Source organism: Drosophila pseudoobscura, chromosome 4, assembly GCF_009870125.1.
Source record: "Drosophila pseudoobscura strain MV-25-SWS-2005 chromosome 4, UCI_Dpse_MV25, whole genome shotgun sequence".
Lineage (NCBI taxonomy): Eukaryota > Metazoa > Arthropoda > Insecta > Diptera > Drosophilidae > Drosophila > Drosophila pseudoobscura.
The window spans coordinates 14,183,332-14,194,882 of NC_046681.1; positions in this window are offsets into that span (position 1 = coordinate 14,183,332).

Genomic DNA, 11,551 nt, shown 5'->3' on the forward strand with positions numbered 1-11,551 from the left:
CGGCAAAAAAAAGAGGATTGAAAAAACAACACAAAAACAAAAGAAGAACAGAAAATACATCAGCTTTTGGTTCAATTAAGCGGTAACGCGGACAGCTTCCCAGAACCCCAGAGCTGTAGCATATGCGTTGCATGGTGTACGGGTTAATTTATAGGTAAATATGGTAATGTGTGGGCTCGCGTGTGGTCGGGGTTATCTATGATTTATGCGTAAAATAATACTTAATTGCCATTTCATGGAGCCTCGGAGCCTCATTATGATCTGCCAGGAATTCACCGAAATTAAGCATACGCCACATGGACTGCCTGGCAAAATGTTAACTATGGACATGTGTCCAATTAACGTAGATATTTGAGGAATTTAAGCTGTCAGATTACCGCAAAGGCCTTAAATTCATGCAGGTAGCAAATCCCATATACACACATGCACATGCATTTATTAAAAACTAAAAATCATCAATGCATACGAAAAATCGGTTTTAATTGAAGGCCCTGTACTGTGGTACAAGACATATCATATTAAAAAAATCCACCCGTAAATATGGGAAAAAAACGGTTCAAAAAAACTATGATTGAAGAAATTCGTAGAATAAAAAAAAGTGCTACACTTTTTCTAGCTTTCAATCGGCTACAAGTGTTGCGTGTTCTGGGATCATTAAAGAAACGGAACGATTAGAAAAACGTTGACCAGCGACGCAAAAGGAAAACCACTTTGAGAAGCTAGAAAATGGGGGAATGCCGATAAATCAGTGAACTGAACAAATTTCAGTTTTTAATCAGACTTCAAGCGGATGCTTGCGGTATTTCCAATAAATATCGTTTTAAAACAGAAACTGTTATATTTGATCGTTTTCCAGTCTCAATCTAACGAGCGGAAACGATTGCGAAACAAATCGAAAGTAATTTCGTGTATTATTACATTTCCATATTATTGCCGTTCGACCAAAGGACACTGTGCCTCCGAGGACACCGAGAAAAAAACATATACAAAACAAAACGGGGGAAAAATAGAAAAACCAACTAAAAAGAGGTAAAAACAGGCAGCAAGAACATGGGCTCATGGACTGGCAGAAAGGATAGACAGACAGACAGACCGACAGACCGACAGAGATGAACACAGCCCCACAAATGCAGAAAATGCGTTTCATTTGCTGCCAGCGTCGACGGCGCTGTCGCTGCGAATCAATATGGAAGCAAACCAACCGAAAGCGGGGAAAAAGCAGGAAAAACAACGGCCATGGAAGAGAGCTAAGGGGTGCACAAGGGGTGTACAGGGGGAGGCTGGGAAAATATACCTACAATGGAATTCATAGCATATGCATCTAAAAGTATGCAACGATACCACGATGCTGCCGCTGAATTTTTGTTCTGTTTTCTGGCTTCGGTTTCGGTTTGGGTTTTGTTTTTATTGTTTTTGTATTTCTTCATTTGCCATTTCACGAGTGGAAGCGGAGACAAAGACGCAGCCACGCTGACCGCAATTAAAGCGAAATGCTCAGGTGATGGGGCTGCTGTCCCACAACGGTACTGGTGGAGCGGTAGGTAGGCAGGCTTGGTGCTTGGAAGCGGTTTTTGCTGCCCAGCTGGGCAGCCACAAAGGCCCCGTCTATCCCTGACAGTTGAGTGAAAATTTACCACAAGAAATTTACTGTCAGCCAGAGCAAGAAAAAGAAAATTCTTGGCGAAATTTTTTTCCACGGCAATGGGAACGGCAACATGAAAATAAAAGACAAAGGCAGCCAGAAGGAAATGGTAGGACAATGTGACCATAGCCCTTGGAGGACATCTTTTCTCCGACTTTGTCACTTTTTGGCGGAAGGAACAGTTATTGGTGGACGCTTGAAGTAGTGTTTCAAATCTGATGCCAAGGGATATAAAGTCGTTTATGAAATCCCAATATTGAGTCGTTATGCATCAAAAGAGAAACCCAAGGAGGGGCGGGTATGGGGAGATATGTGAGTATACAATAAGTGAGTGATAAATGGTCTCCACAGGCCAATGTCACTCTCAAGATATTCAATGTAATGACAATACCTACACCGACCACTGTGATATATCTGAGTTCATATATTGAAAGTCATTGTGCTGCACTAACTCCTCTCACCGACAGATGGCTGCACTTCCGTACTGGCCAACAGACCTCCCCATATCGCTCGTATCCACCATATCACCCGACCCTTCTTGATATATTGTGTGAGACGAGTCAGCTGCTTGGCCTATTTTGCATTTTGCGAGACGATGGCTCTGGGCTGGATGGATGAGAGTGGCTTAGGTTGCAATTAAAATTGCTAACTCTACTGTAAAATCGCATTGGGGCCGTATGTAAGTGCTGTTGGTGTGGTCCTAGAACTAAACAGATGTCACCTCTTGGACTAGGGCCCAGAATTTGTGGCATAAATAATTAAGAGAAGACAATTAAGTGGTGGCAAGGAAACTTGAATGAGGCTATGGCTATCGAACGAGGTTATTGACATGAGGAACTGCCAACACTTGGCCTTAAACAAGACAGCAGTGCCGGCGCTTGTGCCAGTCTCAGTGCCAGTCAGTCTGTTCTGTTCTGTTCAGGCTGTCCTTTAAGTCCTGTATCTGATGGGAGGGACATCAATTTTCATGCCAGGCCATTAAAGCTTAACTTGACAGATTCGTGTTCGTCCTTCAAACTGGTCCACCAAGCGGAAGCTGTAAAATCATGCCGGGATTGCTGCACAGAGGGATACGCCCACGGCCCATCATTGCCAACTCGATATTCTCCATACATATTCGTATTTGTGCTTGTTTTTTTGTTTGCACACACGTGTGCATGTACTCTGTCGATTTTATCGACCATTCAAAACTGCAGCAGCAGATGGACCGACTGACACACCGACAAATAGTCCTGGCACATGTGGAGTCGAGGCAGGAACATGTGTCGCCTCGCTCTTTCGACTGCATCTTTGCGAAATTGAGAAGTCGCCTTAAAAACATGCAAATGAGTTTCAAAAAGTGCCATAGCCTCTGGATCTGCTGCCTGGTCTGCTGCGCCCTGTTGGGCTGTCATGTCGCTTGCCAGAGCCAGAAAACGGGGCCGGCGACAGGGAACGGCTTGTCGACGCCTAAATGTATGCAATACATTTGTGTTCTGCCCGCATATTTGCATGCTGCCCTCTGCAGACGAACTTTTGTCTCTGGCTCAGCCTTCTGAGCCAGGCGGAAGGCGGCATACGGCATACGGCATACGACACTGAAAACTTTTACTGGCAGTGAGTGCTCTTAAAAATAAGGAAAGTAAACTGCCAGCCAAACAATCGGCAAATATTTATAGTCTAATTGTGAGTGCGATTGAGATGGTATACTCGTACACCACCCCACCATCCCACCACTCACACACCCCTACCGGGCCCTGCAACCTCCAGAGACCCACTTTGTGGCGCCGCACAAAGAAATCTTCAATTATGCCAGCGCACAAAAGATGAGGGGCCGCTGCTGAGGTATGAAGCCCTAGGCTTCCTCCTGTTCACCTTCACAGTCTGTGATCCGGGGTCACATCTACACACTGACTCATACTTGTACATAGATATCCATGCATCGCTATCGAAGGCGCGTCTTTTGTGCCGCTGACACTTGTCAAAGCTTTTGGAATTCTCAAACAATCTATGTTGGCAGGAGCCGGGAGCCCGGAGTAGCGCACAGTGGTTGAGAACCTCATCAAGGGGTCATATTCAAAGAAAGTTCTATCAGAAACTGAGAAAGTACTTTATGATGTGAATTAAAGGTTCAAGTGGGGTTATGTCAATCTACACTCAATTTAAATTAGAAGTAGGTCCCCTTACAAGATTAAAATACACATGAATGAATGGTATTCAATGGTATTCCAACCACTGTACTTCAATTTCCTCTTGTGCAGATTCCTATACATTCGTGCGCGTATGTATCTGAGTCTCGATACGTCTATAAGTTTGTTGTGTGTGTCTCTGGCACAGTTCGTTGAGCAGCTGCTGGTTGAAGAGGCCGCAAGAAACTCACATTTAGGAACCCTCTGATACCCACCCACAGACACACACACACGCATAGAAGGTTGGGACCCTTAACTGTCATAAACTAGGATTATGTTGCATAAGCCCGCCTGGCCTATTGTGGTACCAAAGTTATTGTTGTTGTTGAGGTCGGAGGCGCAGTCCTATTGAATTTTAAGGAAAAATAAAAGTTGATGTTGCTCCGATGCCGATAATTAGATTTTCGTTGGAAATGGATGCGTGTTTCACATTCGTATTTGGGTGCGGAGATTGTGCTGCCTCCGGGGTGTGGTGGGTGATCGATGGTGGAGCGAAGGCGCTCCTTTTGAGAGCCAATTAGGCCGGTCGACATTTGTAATTTGATCTATTTTCCAGATGAAAACCGGGGCCAAGAAGCAAGGACAACCAATAGAAGTCCAGTGCGCTTGCAACTAAATCAAATATTCTCTTAAATAGCTGAGTCGAGAGCATCCGGGGTCGCATAATCAATACGTGTGTTTCTGTGGGGGAACACGAGTGCCTGTATACCTGTGTGTGGACGTGTGAGCTTGGGGCCGGAGGCAGAAGGCAGGACAATAGCGAAAAGTTCGACTTGCTGCTTCATTAAATTTAATTTATAAACTTGCCATAAGCACTAAATCACTGTACCGCAGCTGGAGGAGCAGACAGCGATGGGAGAGATGCCCGTACCCGTACCCGTGTCCGTGTCCGTAACTGTATCAGCAGGGTGGCTTTGGCCGCTGCGTCTCCGATGCGTTGGCACTGAAGAAACTGCATAGAACGGCGACCAGTGGCCAAAATGGCGTTCCATAAACATCGCTACCCTCGTCCTCTTTTTTGTTGGCCATCATTTGCACAGCAGCAAACTACACAAGCAAAAAAATGGGGGAAAGCGGAAAAGGAAAAGCAGAATATTTATACATATATACATGCGAGTATATGCAAAAAGGCCACGCACAAAGGCCGCAAAAAAATAAACACTTGAAACCGTTGACAAATGTGTAGGAAATAAAAATGAAAGTGAAACGTATATACTCTTTAAAGCTGTTCAAATATTCATTTTGTATATTTTTTAAACTGCTTTTGGTCTGATTGAGCTACATATCATCTTCTTTCCCTTGTATTTTGACACAAACGACTATATTCCAGAGTCAAACTTATAACGATTGAAGATAAAGAACATCTTTCGCCGTTAGAGGTACTAAAAGTTAAAAACAATGTGGAACTAAGGATGAGTTCTGAATATGTTTGAGCTTATTAATGGTGTTATTCATGTTATTTTAAAGATGGCATATGTATTGCCTGCTTTAGAAGCGTCCTTGAAGAAACTCCGCACTATTTTTCATATTCGAGCAACAGTGTATTCCCTTCGATTTCGACTCTGCGGTTTCATCTTTGATTCCACCCAATCCATGGCTTGTGCTCTTGTTATTCTCTCGTAATTTAATGCCATTCAGCAAGCCTAATCCCAATAGTATAATAATCTATGGCTAGGGTATAACTCAGGACAGCAGGAGGACAAGGGAAAGGCGAAGCAAAAATCAACAAAACGCTTGACACACAGAGCGGCAACAACAAAAGCAACAACCATTACAGCAACAACAATATGTAGATATTGTTGTTGTTGTTGTTTTCTAAGCCATTTGTTTGTTGGAGGCATTTCGTTTCGTTGTCATTGTTGTTGCTGTTCTTGCTCAAGCATTTCCTTTGGCGCTAAAATGTATGCTACATTTTTTGCGTTCTCTTGCCTCTCTTACAAGACAAGCACACTTTCACCCAAACATACACACACTTGGGGACCGGCGACTGCTGCCTGTTTATGTCAGAGACCGTCTTTAAGGCATGGCAATTTATAAGGCCACGCCCACAAATGGCTGGCCCTCTCGCCCTCCCAGAACTGCGTTTGACGGGCGCGTGTGTCGAGTGATTTTTATGCGCGCTGACTTCTGATACTCGTTCCTCGCCTTCGGTTATACGAGTAGTCATCACGTCCTAGGCACCTTTTCACTTGCCATTTTTGCGTGTGTGTGTGTGTACACTGTCCGTGGGCCTGTGTGTGTGCACATGTATTTGTTGGGGACTTTAATTAAGTTGCTGCCAGCGTGAGGACAGCTGAAAGTTTGTCTTTACTGAGAAAATAAAGTTGAAAGTTCGAATGCTCTTGGAAATGCATATGCAGCAGGTATAAGCGGTATTTTAAATATGAAAACAGGTAATATAGATATAATCCAAATATATGATCCCGAATTCTACAGTTCTTGTATAGCTACTCTCCATTCACCAAAAGTATTTTCCATTCCTCTTTTTCATTGGAATAAGTTGTGAAAGTTTGCCGATGGAATAGATTCCATTCCATTCCCCAACCGCTAATTGAAGAATTTCTATGATTTGTACACTCTTTGTAGCCTAGAAGCCAAATAAAAACATTAAGCAAACTCTTGGCAGGAAAATACACACATCCATATATACACACACTGCACACACATACAGCACACACACGCGAGCACACTCATGTTGGGACGTGTTGTAGGACGTTGCATAGTTATGGGTGCTTGCCAAGCAGCAAAACACGCAAAAGCCAAAAAGGGTCCAGGCCAAAACAAGAAACATCAGCAACAAAAAAGGGAAAAAATTCTATGCGAATAAACTTTTACGGAGCTTGTGTGGGTGAGTATATTTGCAGTGGTGTGCGTGTGTTGGCTGCTCTTTTGCATGTTAATGCAAATGTTTTCCAATGCAGGCCATGCTTAAATGCGTAGGTGTCCTGCGGAGGATTGTGTGGCTGTGTGGATGCCAACTATGTGTGCATTTGGCTTGCATTTCATTTTGTGGCATCCCCAGGGGCATTCGGGGGCAATCATTTGAGCTCTGACCGGAAAACTTTTACATCAGAAATTGGCTGGGATATCTTTATACATAAGATAGCCACCGCATTAGTTGCAGAATGCACATGCCGCATAGTAGACTACTGGTTTTATGAGCTCTATCAAAAGGTGCTTGAAAAAAATGAAAGGCATGCGGAATAGAGGAAGCATATTAGAAAGCCAAACAAAGTCCTTCTCCTGCGTTTAAAAGCCAGAGCGCCAACTATAAGTAGCCTAGAAAATGGTTACAAAAATGACCCAGGAGAGTAGGCGTAATGGTTTTTTCCTAAGGTTTACTTAGTTCCAACTAAAAGGTTTTACATTGTAAAATGTGAAAGGCTGTTTAAAGCCTTGATTTATAATTTGAATATGTTGAGCATTCACTTTAAGGTACTTCAATCTCCGATTGATGAATAGTTAAAAAATGGGACATTAGCAGGGGGCAGGGCCTGTAAGTTGTTTGTCTCCGGCCTGAAATTTAAATCAAACGGAACTGCAATCAACAAATCTGTAATGTCACTTTCAATGGCACTCTGCTTTGAGTCCTTCTGGGCCCTAATTAGGATACCAAGTGCAGAAGTACAAAAGTTATTGCACACAGGCCATAATAGGCGACTGACTGCAACGGCTTTGGGACATTCGGGCGCCCACTTGAGCTGGAGAAATAGTTGCCCTTCTTTCTCCTTCCCTTTTTGGCAGGCCAGACTGAACTTTAACAGGTAAAAGACAATTGGCGCCATCTAGCGAAGGCATTTTGAATTATGTTAAGTGCCGGAATCCATTCTACCCATTCAATGCTAGGCGAGGCGCCTCCATTCAATTCTATTTGTTATTTGCGCGCACTGCGCCCGAAAGTAGGCAATGCCAGATGACAAAAACGACGCTTGACCTTAGGGCGCAAAAGGCGAATCCTGAGAGCCACTCAGAGCCACACAGGATGGAGGCGCTGGGGCTGGCGCTGGGTCTGAGGCTGGGTCTGAGGCTGGGAACATGTTTGTCGCCGGAGAAAATTCGCCAAAGTGACACACTCGCATTGACGCTGCCACGCCCCGCGCCCCACTCACTCACTAGGCAGGCGGTTAGCCGGGTGGGCAGGCAAGCCAGGCCAGGCAGGCAAGGCTCGTGTTCATAATGATGAGATGCTTTTTTCGCGCTGTCCTCTCACTCGCTCTCGCGCGCGCAGCCTGTTTTTCGCAACAACAGCAGAAATTTTCAATGTTGTACGCGAAATTGTTGACAAAGTTTGCCTCAAGGCAAACAAAGCGAAGAAGGCTGTGTGAGGCGTGGAGACGGGGAGGGGAGGTCGTCTCAGTTTCAAGGCAGCCGCCGCCTTCAGTCGACTACATAAAAATAAAATTACACAAGAAATTAAATTAGCGCAAATAAGTGCGCAAAAAATACGCATTTTTTTGTTGCAATAAAAGCGACTGCGACATTGTTGTGACACTTGAAACGCGAGGCAGATGGAATGGGTGGCGAGGGGAATGAGGGGGGATGGGGTGCAAACAAACAGCAACGAAAACAATAAATTAAATTCAAAGGAGCACGGCCAGGCCACGTCAAAGGCGACTGAGCATCCCAAGTGGCAGGCTCAAGGATCTGTGGTCTCAGTATCAGCACTCAGACTCGAGTGGCCTCATAATAAACAGACAAGTGCAACCGTGACGCATTCTGAGGCAGCCACGGTAACAGTCACAGTCACAGCACAGCAGCAACAACAACAGCAGGACCAACAACAGCTGCACCAACGACAGACACAAATTGCCATTGCAATGGCTGAGCAGAAGGAGGTACGCCTGAAAGTCGGCAACGGAACTGGAAATTAACTTTTTTATGAGCGACAGGTGGACAGGCAAAGCAGGGCTGGCAGGTACAAATGGATGGATGGATGGATGTACAATAATAGCCAGGAATAGAAAAGCTTACAGTACTTGACCCCTTGTAAGCGCATACAGGATATGCCCGGCTCGAATCCTTACACACTCAGATGCCACCTGCCAGTGCGCTTCTGGAGAGCTCATTTCATATTTATAAGCAGACAATTGATTAGTTTTTGTTTCGGCAATTATGTGCAGAGCTAACCATGATCTACTGCTGAGTCTCCCCCCGTTTCCCTACTCCTTTGGCAGCCCCTATATATGTAGGTATGATATTTGCACATTACATTGCAAGTTGGGGATGAAATGTTGAAGAGATGACCCACAATGGGAAAGTATGGAAAAAGATTCTCGAGGTCAAGTAAATGGAAAATTTCTGATTTTACATACTCCACAAACATCAACATAACATAATATTAGTATGATACAAATCATAGATCACTAAATACAATATTCAATAGGGAATAATTTGTATGCAAATTTATATGCATAGAGGACTGTTTGCCTTGACAGGTTTTATAGTTATCCGAACCATTAAATCGGAACTTAAGCGCCTGACTCATCTTAGCTATTGATCTATCTGCATTTGTTATTTTGCATTGTCGGGTATCTCCTGCCATCTCTACCCCGTCCCTCCGCAGCCAGTTTTGTCAATGTTGGCAACAAATTTGGCAAATGGATTTCACTTGACTGTTTCTGGCCATCCTTGCTTACCTCGGGGGATGCTGAGCCGAAGGACAGCAGGACTGTGTGTCACAATCTCTCTCCGTCTAGCGCACACTATTTACCTCTTTCTCTTTTACTCCCACTCTCTCCCTTACACCCTGGCTGTATGTATGCTGTGCAGTGTTTGTGCGTTTTACGTATGTCAATTTAAAAAGCGATTGGAATTGCGACAGCAAACTGCCAACTTCTCCCACTGGGGGGATCCGAGGCGTGGAAGAAGAGCAAATAGTTTTAGCTGGCCTGGTGGGAATACAAAAAGGGGTAGGAGTTGAAAAGGGCGATGGGGAGGTGCAAGAGTAATGAAACAGAGCGTCAAATGTTGGCCAAAAGAGATACAAGTTTGCAAAACTGCAAAACGAGGAGCGACAAAGGCCGCAGCACGGGCGCCATGGAAAATGTGTGCTGGCAGTCGAAATGCAGAACCTACGCACCCAGAAGTTCACAGATACAAAGATACACAGAAGTACATATGTATATCTATCTATCTTTTTGTATTTGTCGGGGCTCAGGGGACAACTTTCCACAGCGAGGTTATATCCCCGCTCCCTCGCCCTGTTGCCCTCCCTCTGACGGACAACGGCTCCGCCCATTCTTCAGCCTCCGTTTTTGCACCCCTTTCACATGCCTGCAAAACAATTTAACAAAAATTGACATAGACGACGCCTCCAGCTTGACAGGCTCTGTGGGAGGGTCACGCTCTCAGTTTCCAAATTCCTGACTATTCTGTGGCAAAATTGCATTCGACCACATACAAAAATACTTCATTAAATTATTTCCCAGAAAGATTCGCCCAACTGGAAACGAAAAAGAAAAGGGAAACGGAAACAGAAACCCCAAAATACCAACATGTGTCTATTTGCACATTTTACAAAAAGGAAACATTGCGAGAGCCGAAACACTTTGTACCCTTGCAGATACTTTGAGAATGGAAAATGCTTTTTGGATCAAAATATTATACACAACAACCATTCAGAGTGCCCTAGTTATCTAGATACTTTACAGATATTTGTCCATAACTATTATCTACGGCATTAAGAAGGATACAAAATAAGATTGAGTGATCCATATGAACTTCCGAAATTTTTACAGAACCAAAAATAATATCTTTCGCACGCTGGCAACTTTCGACAACAACCAAAAATGCCACCAGAAGGGTATTGTAGCTTAAATGAGAAAAATGCATGATAAATTATTCTACTATTTGTACACTTACATATGAAAATAAAAATGAATATAGCATATAGTATTTATATAAAATGAAACAATTGTGCGTGACGATTTGTATTGCCAAGGGCATAAAAAATCCATTTGTTTAATCTGTTGCCATTGACAAAATTGAAGAAACAAAATTTACAAGCCTCAATGTTGCTATTTCCAGGTTACATTTGTTTTTTCTGGTGATGATCGCACATAAAAAATATGAGCCACAGTCACAAAAATTTCAGGCTCGAATTTCCGTTCCAAAAAAGTGTCATAAAAACACATGTTGGAAAAATAGCAAACATCGTTTTACAGAAAAATGGTTTCCTATTTATTTTTCCTTTTTGCGGCGGAATGCCCCCCTGCGACAACATTTGAGTTTTCAATGCCAATTCAATTCTGAAGGGGATTATTTTTGTCAATCAATTCGGATGGGTTCCATATAAATATGTATGAATTGAACAGGATATTTAAGATAACCTGGTGTCTCTTTGTTCGGAATGGAATGTGTAGAATGTAAGGATACGAGCTACTGTTTACACAGTGAATATTTCATGTTGATAGTGAAATATGAATTTAGGACTATTGCTGCAGAAACAGATAAACTTTAGGGAGTTTGTGTTTAAAAATTTGATAGAATTTGAATGAGAGTTGGGTTTAGAATGAAAGAAGGATAGCTGAAAGTCTTACCAGATTTGGTTGCATACTGTTTCTCAGAAAATGCTGATAAATATCCTTTCTCAACTTTTGTAATCATTAAATTCCGCTGGTATCAGACTATAAGGTTCTTAAGAGTATGTCTGTGATTTAATATGCCTTTAATTAAAGTACATACAGATATGAATCTTCATTTCCATGGTAGATACACAAATATAATCAAATACTCGTACACA